The sequence below is a fragment of the Micromys minutus genome (assembly GCF_963924665.1).
Source record: "Micromys minutus genome assembly, chromosome: 6".
In the NCBI taxonomy this organism is placed as follows: Eukaryota; Metazoa; Chordata; class Mammalia; order Rodentia; family Muridae; genus Micromys; species Micromys minutus.
Window position 1 is genome coordinate 33,087,733 of NC_137975.1, and position 17,229 is coordinate 33,104,961.

Consider the following 17,229-nt stretch of genomic DNA (forward strand, 5'->3'; position numbering starts at 1 on the left):
TTTCAGGGCATTTACAGTGCTAACACAGAGTCTCATAATAGCAGACTGTTGGTCAAATGTCATTTCAAATCTCTATTGGGCTACAACCACGCAGTGGGCAGAGTGTAATATGACAATTAATTGTAATGAAGTGCTTAACTAAATCTTAAACTTTGTAGACAGGGACCAGCTGTTTGACATCTTTGCATCAGTTACCAGATAATGGCACTAGCTACAGAGGAAGGCATCAGTGTATGGTTTGTGTTAAGAGATTTGTCTCCTATACTGGAAGTAGCATCAGTCAAATGCTAACATATTCCTTGTCTCTGGTTTCTGGTACTGATGATAAATCTCCTAATATTCTGAGACTTCATTATACACGGCTGAGAGAAAAGGATGCTGTAAGCCTTTTGAACAGCACAATTGTAACAGGGAGACATAAATTTATAAATAATATTCTGATTTTTTCTAGCCCTAAGATACAGTTTCATGTTCAAGAGTAACTACTATTTTTAAGAAAAATACACAGGCCAGGTTTGAATAAACCTTTTAGTTGTACATAATTATAAAGTATGTCTTGCTTCTGTTACTTATTAGTGCATAGAAAATGCACAAATGGGTGATGCTTGAAACTGATACCACTGACATGCTGCTTATCATTAGGATTTCCTTCTATACCAATCCTAAGGGAAATAAATGTTCTCTATATTTTGGGACATGTGAGGGAGCTTTCATAAATGACTACATATAAGTATTATTTAAAATTTGTTTATACATATAGTTTTACCTCTCCAAATTCTGGTTTTCTTCATTTTCCCAAAAATTCTTTAAAGCCATTATGGCATTATTTTAAGATCATTTCATTATTCCCCACATCAGCAAATGAGAAGACAGTTGGAATTTTCAATACTCTATCTGAAAGCCTCAGCTGACAAATCCAATAGTTTATTTTAGCATATAGCTTCCTAATTACCACAGGCTGACTCCGTTCATTTTTTCTGCCATTTTATAACACAGATTTCCTTTCTCCAGCATCCAATAATTTCATTCAGTATATCTGGTTTCCAGCAGCAGCATTCCTGCCCTATGTATCAGTACCTACCATTCAACAAGTCATTAATTTACTTGTTGAAATTTTATGTTTGTAAACATTGTATTCATTGTCATTGTCTTCAACACCACCACTATGATCACCAGAAACATCACCACCAATACCACATCTTCATCATCACATTCCATATGGACATACCCAGATTAATATTCTATATTTTAAGGGTTCCCTAGGTTTAAGGACTTAATAGGATGAGTAAATGATTGCTCAATATTAGACTATGTCCTTCTGTTGTTAGGGTGCCAGTAATGCTATCCCAAAAGTAAGGATGTTTTGTCTTAGGTTGAAGGCTGCATAATGGTCTTTAGTAAACTGTTTTCCACCCCTGGGTTGACTAGAACAGTCATAATATATAAGCTTAACTTTCAGCATCTCTCCATAAATGCACCATTACAATGGAAATGAAAACATCCTCTTTGGGCCTACTCTAGGTCTCACTTACGATGTAATTAGAGGGGATAGACAGAATCTCATGTGTAACCAATGGGTTTAGATCATATTTACCCATACCTTAATGCTTCTTCTGGATCCACCTCTCCTTTAATAACCAACTTTGTTTCTTTATATTATTTATCAACATAGTCTAATTTGTGCTACCCATACATTTTTGTATGTGTATCCTTCAACTGGAGCAAGGTACACTTACCATTAGCAACACTGTTAATGGAAAATAACTACCTTTGCTAGTAGCTATCACTTGTCAGTGGCTCCTTGGCTTGGGTTCTCTATTCTACTATTTGGTTCTGGCTTATCTTCTCATGCCGATAAGCATGCTGTAAAAACTGTTGTCAGCCAATTTGTATAACTCCCTGTTTGTTAGAAGAAAACTACTATTATAATTTATTAAATTATTCACTTTATATTGCATACATCTCCATTCACTGCTCCCTTCCTGGTCACACCCACATCTCACTTCCCTTATAACCCTTCTCTTCTGAGCAGGTGGGGCTACCCTCGATATTCCCCCACCCTTGGCATTTTCAGTCTCTGTGAGGCTACGTGCTTTCTTTCCCACCAACACCAGACAATGTAGCCCAGGGAGTAAAACATATCCTACATATAGGCAAGACCTTTTGGAATAGCCCCCTTTTCAGTTGTTTGCAACCCATTTTAAGGCCAAGCTGTACATCTACTACATATGTTCTGAAATACCTAGGTTCAGCTCATATATGCTCTTTGGTTGATGGTTCAGATTCTGGGCACTCCAGGGGTCCAGGTCAGTTTGCTCTGTTGGTCTTTCTGTGGAGTTCCTATCCCATTCATGACCAATATCCTTTGTCTTATTCTTCCATAAGAGTCTCCAAGCTCTAACCACTATTTGGCTGTGGGTGTCTGTATCTGTCTGAGTCAGTTGCTGAGTAGAGACTCTCCGAGGACAACTTGCTCCTGTCTGCAAACATATTATTAATAGTGTCAGCAACTGGTGTTTACACATGGACTCGTCTGAATTTGTCCCAGTTATTTGTTGGCCACTCCCTCAGTTTCTGCTTTATCCTCCAAATCTGCTTTTCTTGTAGACAGGAAAAATTTGGGGTTGAAAGTTTTGTGTTTGGGTTGATGTCTCTATTGTTCCACTAAGGTTTCTATCTGGCTACAGAAAATTGGCTCTTCAGGTTCCACAACCCAGTGTATTGAGTCAGAGCCAAAATGGCCAGTTCCATTGATTCTTGGATGCCTTATCTACTGTCTGTCTCATCATTTAAATGCCCCCTGCCTCCTACCCCAGTCAGTTGCAGATTTCAATTCATTCTCATGGTTGTTTAGCCATCTCTCCTGTTCTTCCCCATACCTGATCCTGAACTCCACATCCACCTTTCTATCCCTTTTTCCTCTAAGTTTCCCTTCACCAGTTGACTCTAATAAATATTTTTATTGGTTATTTTATATATTTGCATTTCAAATGTTATCCTCTTCCCAGATTTCCCTTCGCAAACTCCCTATCCCCCCCCTTCCATTACCTCTATGAGGGTGCTCCCTCTTCTGCCCACTCACTCCTGTCTGAGCACCCTAGCATTCCCCTACCATGAATCATGGAACCTCCATAGGACAAAGGGGTTCCACTCCCATTAATGTCAGATAAGGCAGTCCTTTGCTGCTTATCCAGCTATAGCCATGGGTCTCCCTGTGTGTACTCTTTGGTTGATAGTTTAAACCCTGAGAGTTTTAGGGGGTCTGATTGCTTGATATTTTTGTCCTTTCTATGGGTTTGCAACCCCTTTCAACATGATACCTGTTTTTGATGACTAATATCAACTTATAAGTGAGTATATACCATGCATATAGAACACTCTTAATGAATCTTGCTGACATAATCTTACTTTTCTTACATCCTGTCCCTCAGGACTGTAGCATAAATGGTACTTAAAACAAGAGACTCTTTATCAGTATTAGTAAAACGGGACCTTAAATTATTTTAGTATTCTAATGCAATTTCTCTGTCTACAACATCTTTCTGTTTAAGGACTCATTTAGGGCTAAGAAAAATTAAAATAATAATTTTAACATAATATTTTATACCCAAATATAAAAGAATATAAATAAAATGATATTAAGAAAAAAGGAGAAGAGGAAAAGGAAGAGAGAAAGAATGAAAGAAAGAAATACCCAACTTCTTTGAAGCCAATATCACTCAAATATCAAAAACAGTTTAAAACACACAAAAAAAGGAATAAAAAGAAAAAATCAAGCTAATATCTCCAATCAACCAAAATTCTAAAACACGCTAAAATATTTACCAACATATGTACATATGTATCAAAAGATATTAATTTTGATTAATTAGCTTTAACCCTAAATTGCAGGAAAAATTCAAAATACACAATTCAGTAATAAGCCACACAATTAGACATAAAGACTAAAAAAAGTTAAAAGATTATTTCAAAAGATGCAGATGGTCGCAATGACAAAAATCTAGTATGTGTTCTTGCTGAAAGCCCCGGAGAATGTAGGACTAGTAGAAATATACTTTATCAAATTTCACAGACACCATAAATCCTAAATGGAAAAAAGATTGAAGCAACACGACAGAAGTCAAGAATGAGGAACAGATGTCTATTATCCCCATTATATTTTAATATTTTTCTTAAAATACTTCATAGAAAAATAAACAATGGAAGACAAGAAAATTGAGAGAAATACATTGGGGAAGAAAAAGTCAAACTATCCCTATTTCAAGAAGATATAATACTATACATTAGAGACCACCCAAATCCTATAGAAAACTGGAAAGAATGAATAAGTTCAACAATGTGTCAAGATATAAAATCAACTTGTAGAAATCAATAGCTTTTTTTATACCAACAGTAAGTATACAGTAAAGAGGAGATCTTTGACACACTTGCATTCACAATATTCTCAAAGAAAATAAATATTTAGGAATCAGTCTCACTGAGACCATGAAGGGACTTTACAATGAATACATTAAGCTTCTGAGGAAAGATATTAACAAAAATTATATCTCATTCTTCTTTTCACACACACACACACACACACACACACACACACACACACACACACACAAAAACGCAAAATATCCTAAAAACTATATGGAGTCACAAAATAGCCCAAATAGTCAAAGCATTCTTAAGCAAAAGTAAAAATACTGTTGGAATTAAAAGTACAGTAATCTCAAAATATATTACAGAGCAGTTTTATGAAAACCAGGATGTTGGTGCACAAAATAGATGTGTAGACAAACAGAATATAATAAAATTTATTATTCAGACATGTGTATTTAAATTTTGAAACTAGAATCTCAGTAACTGCTAAAGGAAAACAGAGAGTATCCTGAATAATACATTCTAAGAAATGACAGGTTGATTTTTGTCCTGTTCACAACAAGCTCATTCCAGTTATTTTTGTTCAAACATTACATAAAATTAAGTGGGGCTGGGAAAGTTCCATCTACCAAAAATGTCTTGCCCTTCCTTCCTGAGAAGGTAGACAACCCATGTAACTATCACTCCCTGTTGATTGGATAACCATAATCAAAAGTAAGATCCCAAGTTTGACAGGAGTATCTTAGGACCAAGGTTGGTCTGATTGCAAGCTCTAATAGTACCAAGCATAGATTTTTCAGGGAGACATTGTTTCTTCAAGGTTCTAACAATCTCAAAACAATTTCACAGACTCTATGGAGTAACCCAAATATAGCAAAGGCTTTGCTGAAATATTTACTCAAGCCAGACAAAAAGGCTTCAGTACACATTTCACTTAAAGCCAGACACAGGCTTTATGTAACATATCACTTAAATTTTGTGCATTAGTAAATGAGCACACACTGAGCCCTATTTTATTGGAAAAAAATATAGAATTATACTGGAGCATGTGCTCTTCTTATACATTGGAGAATTTTTTGTCTATATGCCAGTAGTGGTATATCTGGGTCCAATTTTTTGAGGAACCACCTAACCAAAGTACCCAGGGACTGAACAGCTATGGAAAGAGTACACATGGCAAACCCACATCTCCAGGTGCATATGTAGCAGAGATGGACTTGTTGGGCATCAGTGGGAGCATAAGCCCTTGTTCCTGCCAAGGCTCTGTGCTCCAGTGTAGGGGATGTCAGGAATAGAAGGCAGGAGTAGGTGGGTGGGTTGGGGAGCACCCTCATAGAAGCAGAGGAAGGGAAGTTGGAATAGGGGGTTATGGAAGGAAAACTGGAAAAGGACATAACAGTTGAAATGTAAATAAGGTATATCCAATAGAAAATGAACAATTTAAAAATATAAAATTGTGAGGTTTAAGTCACTTGAAAACAAAAGTGGGTTTTACTTCCTCCCATAGCAGAAATTTTTTTCAGAATATTACAAGTATAATATTTTATATTATTGACATATTTTATCTGTGATACTTTATTCTTAGTTTTCATGTTATACACTTATAAAATATATTTTAATTGTATTATAAAGCAATAACATGTTTTGTACATTTGACTCATATCATATCATTGTTTGTAATTGGGATAAATGTTCTCTATTCTTTTTTTTTTTGAACAACTTTATTTTACAAATAAATAAATAAAATAAAACAAAAATAAATGTACAGATTTTAAGCATTTTTGCATAAAATTATATAATACAATTTGTCAGTACTTTTTTCAGATTTTAAAATGATTTTTACATAAAACTGTATGAATACATTTGTTAATCAGTACTTGATTCTTTTATAAGTTTGATAGTATGCATTGAAAACTTAATAGTGACAATGTGCATAAAGTACATGTAAAACAAAATATAACATGAAAATAGTCAAAGTTTTCTTGTTATGTAAAGATTTTTTGTTTTGTTTTTTTGTTCTATTTTCTTCATTTCTTGGACTTCATACAGTCTTTGAGTTGTTTCTGGGGCAGTGCGAACCTCTAGGTTTAGCATCCCATTATCAGTGACCGCATATTATGTCTGTTCTTTTGTGAATGGGTTATCTCACTCAGAATGATATTCTCTAGATGCAGCCATTTTCCTTAAAAATTTGGCCAAGTCATTGTTTCTGGTGGCTGTGTAGTATTCCATTGTGTAAATGTACCACAATTTTTGTATCCATTAATCTTCTGAAGGATATCTAGGTCCTTTCCAACTTCTGGCTATTTAAATAGAGCTGCTATGAACATTGTGTTTCATATATCTTAGTTGTGTACTAAGGTGTCTCTGGGGTATATGCTCAGAAGTGAAATAGCTGGGTCTTCAGGTAGTATTATGTCAAATTTTCTGAGGTATCGCCAGACTGATTTCCAGAGTGGTTTTATTACTTTGCAAGCCACAAAACAGTGGCGAAGGGTTCCTTTTTCTCTGCAACCTCACCAGCATCTGTTGTCATCTGAGTTTTGGATCTTGGCCAATCTGACTTGTGTGAGGTGGAATCTCAGGGTTGTTTTGATTTGCATTTCCCTGATGGCTAAGGATGTCCAGCACTTCCTCAGATATTTCTCAGCCATTCGATATTCCTCAACTGAGAACGTTTTGTTTAGCTCTGTACCCCATTTTTAATAGGGTTATTTGATTCTCTGGTGTCTAGCTTTTTGAGTTCTTTGTATTCCTTAGATATTAGGCCTCTGTCTGATGTGGAGTTGGTAAAAATCTTTTCCCATTCTGTTGGCTGCCGTTTTGTTTTCTTTCAATGTCCTTCGCCTTGCAGAAACTTTGCAATTTCATTAAGTTCCATTTGTTAATCTTTGACCTTAGAGCTTGAGCCATTGGTGTTTTGTTCAGAAACTTTTCTCCTGTGCCTATATGTTCTAAAGTCTTCCCTATTTTCTCATCTAATAGTTTCAGTGTATCTGGTTTAATGTGGAGATCTTTGATCCACTTACACTTGAGCTTTGTACAAGGAGATGAGAAAGGGTCTATTTTCATTCTTTTGCATGTTGAGTGCCAGTTGGACAAGCACAATTTGTTGACTAGCCTGTCCTTTTTCCATTGAATGTTTATGGCTCCTTTGTCGAAAATCAGGTGACCATTTACGTGAGGGCTCATTTCTGGATCTTCTATTCTATTCCATTTATCCACATGCCTATTTCTGCACCAGTTCCATGCAGTTTTCAGCACAATTGCCTAGTAATATAGCTTGAGGTCAGGGATAGTGATTCCCGCAAATGTTTTCTTGTTGTTGAGGATGGATTTCGCTATTCTTGGTCTTTTGTTGTTCCATATGAAATTGCACATTGATCTTTCGAATTCCATGAAGAACTGTGTTGAAATTTTGATGGGGATTGCATTGAATCTGTAGATTGCTTTTGGTAGGATGGCCATTTTTAAGATGTTGATCTTTTCAATCCATGAGCATGGGAGATCTTTCCATTTTCAGAGATCCTCCTCAATTTCTTTCTTTAGAGGTTTGAAGTTCTTGTCATACAGGTCCTTCACTTGCTTAGTTAGAGTCACACCAAGGTATTTCATAGTTTTTGTGACGATTGTGAAGGGTACCTTTTCCCTAATTTCTTTCTCCACATGTTTGTCCTTTGAGTATAGGAAGGCTACTGATTTGTTTGAGTTGATTTTGTACCCAGCCACTTTGCTGAACTTGTTTATCAGCTGTAGGAGTTCTCTGGTGGAGTTTTTGGGATCACTTAAGTACACTATCATGTCATCGGCAAAGAGTGATGTTTTTATCTCTTCCGTTCCGATTTGTAACCCCTTGATCTCCTTTGCTGTCTAATTGCTACAGCCAGGACTTCCAGGACTATGTCGAATATGTAGGGGGAGAGTGGGCAGCCTTGTCGAGTCCCTGATTTTAGTGGGATTGCTTCAAGTTCCCCACCATTAAGTTTGATGTTTGCTGTTGGTTTGCTGTATATTGCTTTTATTATGTTTAAGTATGGACCATGGATTCCTGATCTTCCCAGGACTTTTAACATGAAGGGGTGTTGAATTTTGTCAAATGCTTTCTCAGCATCTAGTGAGATGACCATGTGATTTTGTTCATTGAGTTTGTTTATATGGTGGATTACATTGATGGATTTCCTTATATTAAACCATCCCTGCATCTCAGGCATGAAGCCTACTTGGTCATGATGAATGATCGTTTTGATGTGTTCTTGGATTCGGTTACAAGGATTTTGTTGAAAATTTTTGCGTCAATGTTCATAAGTGAGATTGGTCTGAAGTTCTTCTTCCTTGTAGGGTCTTTGTGTGGTTTAGGTATGAGGGTTATTGTAGTCTCAAAAAATGAGTTGGGTAGTATTCGATCTGATTCTATCTTTTGAAATATTTTGGAGAGTATTTGTGTTATATCCGCAATAAATGTCTAATAAAATTCTGCACTGAACCCATCTGGACCTGGGCTTTTTTGGTTGGGAAGCTTTTGATGACTTCTTCTATTTCTTTAGGTGTTATAAGGTTATTTAGATGGTTTACTTGGTCCTGGTTAGACCATATATTCAAAATTAGTTGAAACCAAGAGGAGCAATTCAGGAAAAAACACAAGAGGGAGAAAAAATTGGGTATTTTTATAAAACTTTTTTCAAATATTAATATGTCACACAATTCCAAGGGTCTTAATTACTAATGCATAAGCTAATAATTAAATTTTAATTTCTCCAAATCTAACATTGCAATTCTATATGTAAATATCCATGGTTTTCCCTCACGCAAGTTGATAATTTAAATTTCTGCATATTTGTCATTCTTTTTTCATTTAGAGTAATAGCACCCTAATAATATTTCCCTGGAAGCATGTGGCAAACTAATAATGCAGAGCCAAAAATGGTGAATTTTTACCTTAATAACTTTAAGGTATTGAGAATGATAAAAACATAAATGATTTAATGTATAATATTTTCCTATGCCTTTTTCAAGAATGTGGGTGTACAAATTCTGGAAGTCCCATAGTTAATTTTCTTACTAAGCTTATCTTTTTTCAGAGGGTATAAAAGATATAATATGTTAATAAAGTAAACACACATAAGACATGATTCTCATTAAAATTTTTGCTTGAATACTATAGGTAAAACGATATAGAACCAGAAGTGATCTATAATAATTGGTTCTTCATTAATTGCTTTATTCTAATGCAGCAAAATGAATTAAAATAAGTTTTATTTCCAGAGAGGAAAACTGCCCCTTCAACAATAGATAATTGAAAGCTGAAATTATAGAAATACAAGTTTCATCCTGGAGGAAACATAGGATAGTATATGCAGTCAGTATCATTTGACAGATCACTACCCATCTTCCTAGCTCTACATTAAGAGAAATATGGTACCTATGGAAGTATAAGGACTTATCTCCAATTAATGATCCCTAGATGAAGAAGTTGAAATAAAGATTCTCAAGAAAATTATTTAAAAGAAACCATCATTTTTTAAAAAAATTTTCTGCATTTTTGCATAAAAGTATACGAATACATATTTCTAAGGTTGTAATTAAGTATTTGTGGGTATATATACATACACATAAGTATATATGTAAAAATAATATAGAAAAAGAGGCTATTAATTCAATGGAATAGGAGACAAACTAGGAGGGGCTGTAGTAAGGAAAGGGGGATGTGATGCAGTTTTATTTTAATTAAAATATAACCTTTATTGTTGTTGAACTTCACACAGTCTGTGAGTTGTTTCTGGGGTGTTCAGAGCTTTTGGCTTAGTATCTCATTATCAGTGACTGCATATTATGTCTATTCTTTTGTGACTGGGTTATCTTACTCAGGATGATATAAAAGACACCATCTGAATCTAGTAGAGAAGTCAGGATGAAGCTAGGCAAAGAGGGAGAGCACAGTGAAAGTCTAAGTGTAGCCAGGTCTAAAACTAGCATTTACGAAGAATGAATAACAGTAAAAGGTCCCAGAGTGAGAAAACAATACCAACTTCTGCAGCAAGTGCACTTTGAAAGGGAGACACTAAACTAATCTCTTGACATTTCTTGGGGAATCAAACCAGGCAGCATATACTAGCTAATACAAGGCCCCAAACACATAAACAGCAGAGGACTGCCTGATTTGGCCTCAGTGAGAGAAGACACACCTAACCCTCAAGAGACTTGTGGTCCCAGAGGGTGGGTAACACTGCTGGAGTGGGGTGGAATGGGGTGTGGTGGGGTGGACACATCCTACTGGAGACAGAGGAGAAGGTTTAGGATGAGGAACCATCAGAGGGAAGACTGGGAGGGAGGAAAGACTGGGAGGGTGGTAATGACTGGACTGTAAAAAAATGATTAAATGATAAAATGATAAAAATAACAAAAAACAGAAAAAAGAAAGAAAGACACAAAGAAAGAAAGAGAAAGAAATTACTAAGAATAAGGTAAAGACAAAAGTATTACTAATGAACACTACAAAACCAGAAGAATGGCTAGCTGAATGAGGCAACACTAGGCTCTATTATAACCTTCCATTACCAGAAAATTAAACCTAGAAAGGCAGCTCTATAGAGGTTGTCCTGCTGTCCTGCTTATGTTAATACAGCAAGTATATGTCACACTAGTGTAGTCTATTCCTATCTATCCATAAGAATCCTTATACTTCACCTTCTGACCAGCCCTTTCTGCCAGGAAGGATTTCCAGCTAGTCTGCTCCTCTAAAGACAGAACAGCCTGAGGTATCCCAAGAAGTCTGTTGAACATAGAACAACTGGTAAGAACCTTCCGAAAGTCCCACAGCTCCCACTGGAAGTCCAGTGAACTCAGGACACATCACTGCCTGAAACCCCTGTCCCCCGAATTCCACTTTCCTGAACAGCTTTTTCTGCCAGGGAAGACTCCCAGCTAGTTTGCTCCCTGTAGACACCACAGGCTACAGACATCCCAGCAGATCTTCTGCACACAATGCAATTGGGCAACTGATTACTAGCTTGTCTGCTCCCTGAAGACACCACAGCTTGAAGGCATCCCAGGAGTTCCTCTCTACGGGGCAACTGATACCACAGTCTGAAGACCTCCTATGAGCTACACAACATGTAGGACAACTTACTCAAAAGACTGAAAGCCTCCCAGGAGTTGTACAATACAAAGGAAAACAGAAACTACAGTCCAGAGGCCACCCTGAAGAACAGCTTCACACAGGACAAGAGCATGACTGCTGCTCTAAAGACACAACAGTATAAAGGCATTCCAAAGGACCTGAAATAACCAGGGACAGAAGAAGCAGGCTCCAGACAGAGATATCCAGCCTTTGAAATATCAGAAATAACCAGATGCAAGAGGCAAGCACAAGACCATAAACCTCAGAAGCCAATATACTCTAGAACTACCAAAACTCAGTTCTCCCACCACAGCAAGACCCAAATACACCAAACAAACCTGAAAATCAGGAATCTTACCTAAAATCCTATCTCATGAAGATGATAGAGTCCTTTAAGGGAGATATAAGTGGTCCAAGACCTAAAATAAAAGTAGAAACAATAAAGAAAACACAAATGGAGGCAACCCTGGAAAAGGAAAACCAAGGAAAAAGGTCAGGAATTACAGTTGTAAGAATCACCAACAGAGGGAAGAGATAGAAGAACAAATCTCAGGTTTAGAAGGTACCTTGAAGGAGATTGACATAACTGTCAAAGAAAATTCAAAACATAAGAAAATACTAACTCAAAAAATCCAGAAAATCCACGACACAATAAAAAGACTAAATTTAAGAATAATTGGAATAGATGAGAACAAAAATTCCCTACTCAAAGGACCTGAAAATGTTTTCAACAAAATCATAGAAAAAAAAAAGTTCCTCAAACTAAAGAAAGAAATGGCCATAAATATACAAGGAACATATAAAATGTCAAACAAATGGGAATTGAAAAGAAAATCCTCTCATCACATAATAATCAAAACACAAAAAATTAATATTAAATGTTGAAAGGGAAACGGGCCAAGTAATGTATAAAGACAGACCTATCAAAATTTCACCAGACATCTCAACAGAGACAGTATAAGACAGAGGAGTTTGGTTAGAGGTCATACAGACTCTATGAGAACACAAATGCCAAACAAAGCATAATACCCAGCAAAATTCTCAATAAATATAGATGTAGAAAATTAAAATATTCTAGGACAAAACTAATTTCAAACAGTATTTATTGACCAATCCAGCCTTACACAGGAATTAAGAAGGAAAACTCAAATACAAGGAAGGTACCTATACCAAAGAAAAGACAAGACATTAATCATGTCACAACTAAGCATAAAGAAGAGAACCACATGCATATAATGCCATATAAAGACAAACATAACAGGAACTAACAATCATCTGTCTTTAATATCTCTCAATAATTTTAGTTTCATTTAGTTTATTATTTATTATTTTATTGAATACTTTACTTATTTACTTAATTAATTTAATTTTTAAACTTCAAATGTTATCCCCTGTCCCAGTTTCTCTCTGCAAACTCACTATCTCATTTCCCCTCCTCCTGCTTTTATGAAGGTACGCCCCACCTACCCCACACTCCTACCTCACTGCCCTAGCATTCCACTATACTGGGGCATCAAGCCTCCATAGGACCAAGAGACTCTTTTCTCATTGGTGTTCAACAAGGTCATCTTCTGGCACATATGTAGCTGGAGCCATGGATTACTTTCATGTGTACTCTTTTGTAGTTTAGTTAGTAGGAGGTCTTGAGAGGGGGTGTCTGGTTGGTTGATATTGTTGTTCTTCCTGTAAGCTGCAAATGACTTCAGCTCCTTCAGTCATTTTCCTAACTATTCCATTGATATTCTTTACAAAATTCTTAAGAAAATGGATGCATCTAGAGAATATCATCCTGAGTGAGTTAACCCAGTCACAAAAGAACAGACATAATATGCAGTCACTGATAATTGGATACTAACCCCAGAAAGCTCTGAATACCCCAAAAACAACTCACAGACTGTGTGAAGTCCAAGAAAAGGAAAAAAAAGAAAGAAAAAGAAAATACCATTATGCTTCATCCTTACACACCAAGAAAACTTTGACTAATTCCAGGTTACATCCTGTTTTACATGTACTTTATGCTCATTGTAACTAGTAAGATCTCATTGCACACTATTAAACCTTAAAAAAAAAAAGCCAAGCACTGACAAAAATGTATTTGTATATTTTTAGGCAAAGATGCTTAAAATTTGTACAAGTATCTTCGTTTTTTGCTTTTTAAAATAAAGTTGTTCAATAATAAAACATACCTAATACCAATATCCCTCAAAGTACTTTTTAAAATGAAAGCAAATGGGATACTACCTAATTTATTCTATGAAGCTACAATTAGTTTTATACCTAAACAACTCAAGGACACAACATAAAAAAAGAATTTCAGGCCAATTTTGCTTATAAATATCTATCCAAAAATACTTAATAAAATTCTTGCAAATTGACTTGAAGAATACATCAAAACTGTCTTTTCACCATGATCAAGTAGGTTTCATCCTAGTTTCATGCAAGGTTTGTTTAATATTCAAAAATCCATTAATGTCATTCACTACAAAAACAAACTCAAAGAGAAAAACATATGATCATTTCATTAGATGCAGAAAATGTACTTGACAAACTATAGCACCCCTTCATGTTAACAGTCTTGGAGAGATCAAGAATTTAAGGCTCATACCTAATCATAATAAAATCTATTTACGGCAAACTAAATGGCCAATATCAAATTAAATGGAGAGATAGTTGAAACAATCTGACTAAAATCAGGGACAAGACAAGAATGCTCACTCTCCCCATGTCTTTACAGTATATTACCGGAAATTCTACCCAAAATAATAAGACAACAAAAAGAGATGAAGGGGATACATATTGGCAAAGAACTAGAGCTATCACTATCTGAAAATGATATTGTAGTATACATAAGCGATTTAAAAAAATCTACCAGGGAACTACTACAGCTGATAAGCAACTCCAGCAATGTGCCTGGATATAAAATTAACTCAAATAAATCAACAGCATTCCTTTATACAAATGATAAACAAGCTGAGAAATAAATTAGGGAAGAAAATCTATTCATAATAGCCACAAATAATATAAAATACATTGGTACCTAACTAAACAAGTAAAATATCTATATGATAATAACTTCAAGAATCTCAAAGAAGATCTGAGAAAATGGAGAGATCTCCCATGCTCATGAATTGGCAGAATTAGCAGAGTAAAAGTGTCCATCCTACCAAAGGCAATTTGTAGATTCAACACAATCCCTATCAAGATCCCAACAGAAATCTTCAAAGACATACAAGGAGTAACTTTCAAATTAATTTGGACAGGCAAAAATACTCAGAATAGTGAAACAAAATTTTAATAATAAAAAATACTGCTGTGAAAATCACCATCTCTGGCCCTGTGGGGGCTCGGTAACCCAGTTTGGGGGAATGTTGGGATGGGGAGATGAGAGGGAGTGGGTAGGTGGGGGAGCATTCTCATGGAGGCAGGTGGGGTGTAAAATCCTAAGTTTTGCAGGCAAATGGATGGAACTAGGACATATCATCATGTAGGGTAACTCAGATCCAAAAAGACATGCATGGAATGTACTCACTAATAACTAGATATTAGCAAAAGGAGTACAGAATACACAGGATAGTCCACAGAACTCTAAATGGTTAAAAGTTGAAGGGCCCAAGTGAGGATGCCTTAATCCCAACAGGGATGGAGAAGAAAGCAATCACAGGAGAGGGGGAAGGAGAAAGAGACCTAGGTGGGAAAGGGAACAGAGAGGAGAAGAAAATAGGATGATCAGGTTTTGTGCAGATGTAAAGGAACTGAAGGGCCAGCAGAAAGAATGGAAGCAGGTGATCTTGGCAGGTTGGTGGTGGGGTGAGGGACCCTTCAGACTATTCCAGATATCTCAGATATAAGACACTCTCAGGAGTCAAAGGGAGGGATCTTAGATGAAAAACCCTACAACAGGGAGAGGGAACTTCTAGAGCCTAACTTCAGTGGAAAGACAAGCCATCAAATGAGGGATAGGGTTGCCATCCCACAGTCAAAAACTCTGAACCACAATTGTTCCTGTCTGAAAGAACTGCAGGGACAAAAATGGAGAAGTATCTGAAAAAAAGAAGGTCCAATGACAGGCTCTAATGATATTCATCTCAAGGGTAAGTTTCAAGGTCTAACACAATTGCAAAAGCTGTGACTGATCTCTGACAAACCCAACAAGCAGCTGAAAGTGTCAGCTGCAAATATTTGAACGCAATCATTGGACATAAGGTGATGACCCCTGTGGTTGAATTAGGGAAAAGCTGGAAGAAGCTAAAGAGTAAGGCGACCATATACCAGCTGATCTGTGGCCCCAAACACATATACATCAGAGGACTGCGGGGTCTGATTTTAGTCAGAGTACATTCACCTCACACTTAAGAGCCTGAAGGCCCAGGGGTGGTGAGGTTTTGCAGGGTAGCAGGCAGAGGGGTGGGGACGTCCTCATAAAGATGGAGGCAGGATGTATGGGATATGGAGCACTTAGAGCATGTACTAGAAGGGGGATAAAATCTGGAATGTAAAAGTATAGATTAAATGACATTTAAATAAATGCATCTTTATCCTCTCTCTTATAGTCTCAGTCTAATTTCCACAGAAATAGGAAAACTACCCTTTTTATCATGTTTTCTAAAATAAAAGAAATGATAAGCCAATACAAAGTGGCTGCTTATTAGCTTCCTGTTTTTAGTGCGGTTGTATGCTTTATTAGAGTTGGTTGGAGAGTGAATGCCAAGTACCTACTGGAGTTTATTACTCTTTTCTCATGGTTCCCGTTTAGCTGACAACCTGTATCTCAGTCACATGATACTACTACTGGCAAATCTCATCCAATCCTAAAAAAGACTTTATTACTAGACTCTGAGTTTGTTTCTAGCATTCTATGTTGGATGCTAAGGCAGTTAATGTCCTGATTATATCTCATATTTCAATAACACAATACAAAAATGTTAAGGAAAAATGTGGTTTTTTTTTCTGAACAGCCATCATTACATAAATGAAATGCATACAAACTGAAAACATGACAATGGTGTCTGTCCTCTACTTTATCATTGACCTGTTCCAATCACAGAGCATGGTATGGTACTGCATCCTGAGTAGGGTGTGATGTAAGTCGAAGACAGAATTAGAGAAACAGTAGAGACTTGTAAGATGTATCACAGAAGAGCCATTAGCATGCCGATGCTCAATCTAGTAGACTGTGGCAGAATGTAACAGAATGACACTCTTCTATCACTGAGCATTTGTAGTTGTGGGCAAGTAAGCGGGAGGTCAGAGCTTTTATTATGCAGTAGAAATGTAAGTTGGTTCATCAATTTATTTTTCTATATTTGCAGTATTTTCTCTAGAAACTTTATCTACAATGTTATATTAAGTGTTGAGAAGACCATCAGTCCCAAGCAAGTGAAGCTTTACATTTATTTTTATGTGCTAATACTAAAGGGTTTTCTTCCCTTTTAGAATGGTGTCTTTGTGGCTTATAAAGAAATCTAGACATAATATGTAGATACCTTAGTGGAATTCAACAATTATTATTCAACAAAGGTCAAGTGCCCACAGAAAAATGTAAAAATAAAACTTTCTGTAGAAATAAAGATAGACATTTCATTAGTTTTAAAGCATTTTCTAGAAGGTATGACTCTTTACAAAAGAGAAACCAAAACTGGATAAATGTAAAGGGGTATAGGGAGAAATGTTTGTCATGAATTAAGGGAAAACAAAACAAAAAACAAAGACAAGACTGTGTAGGACAATTGACACAATTAAGGTAA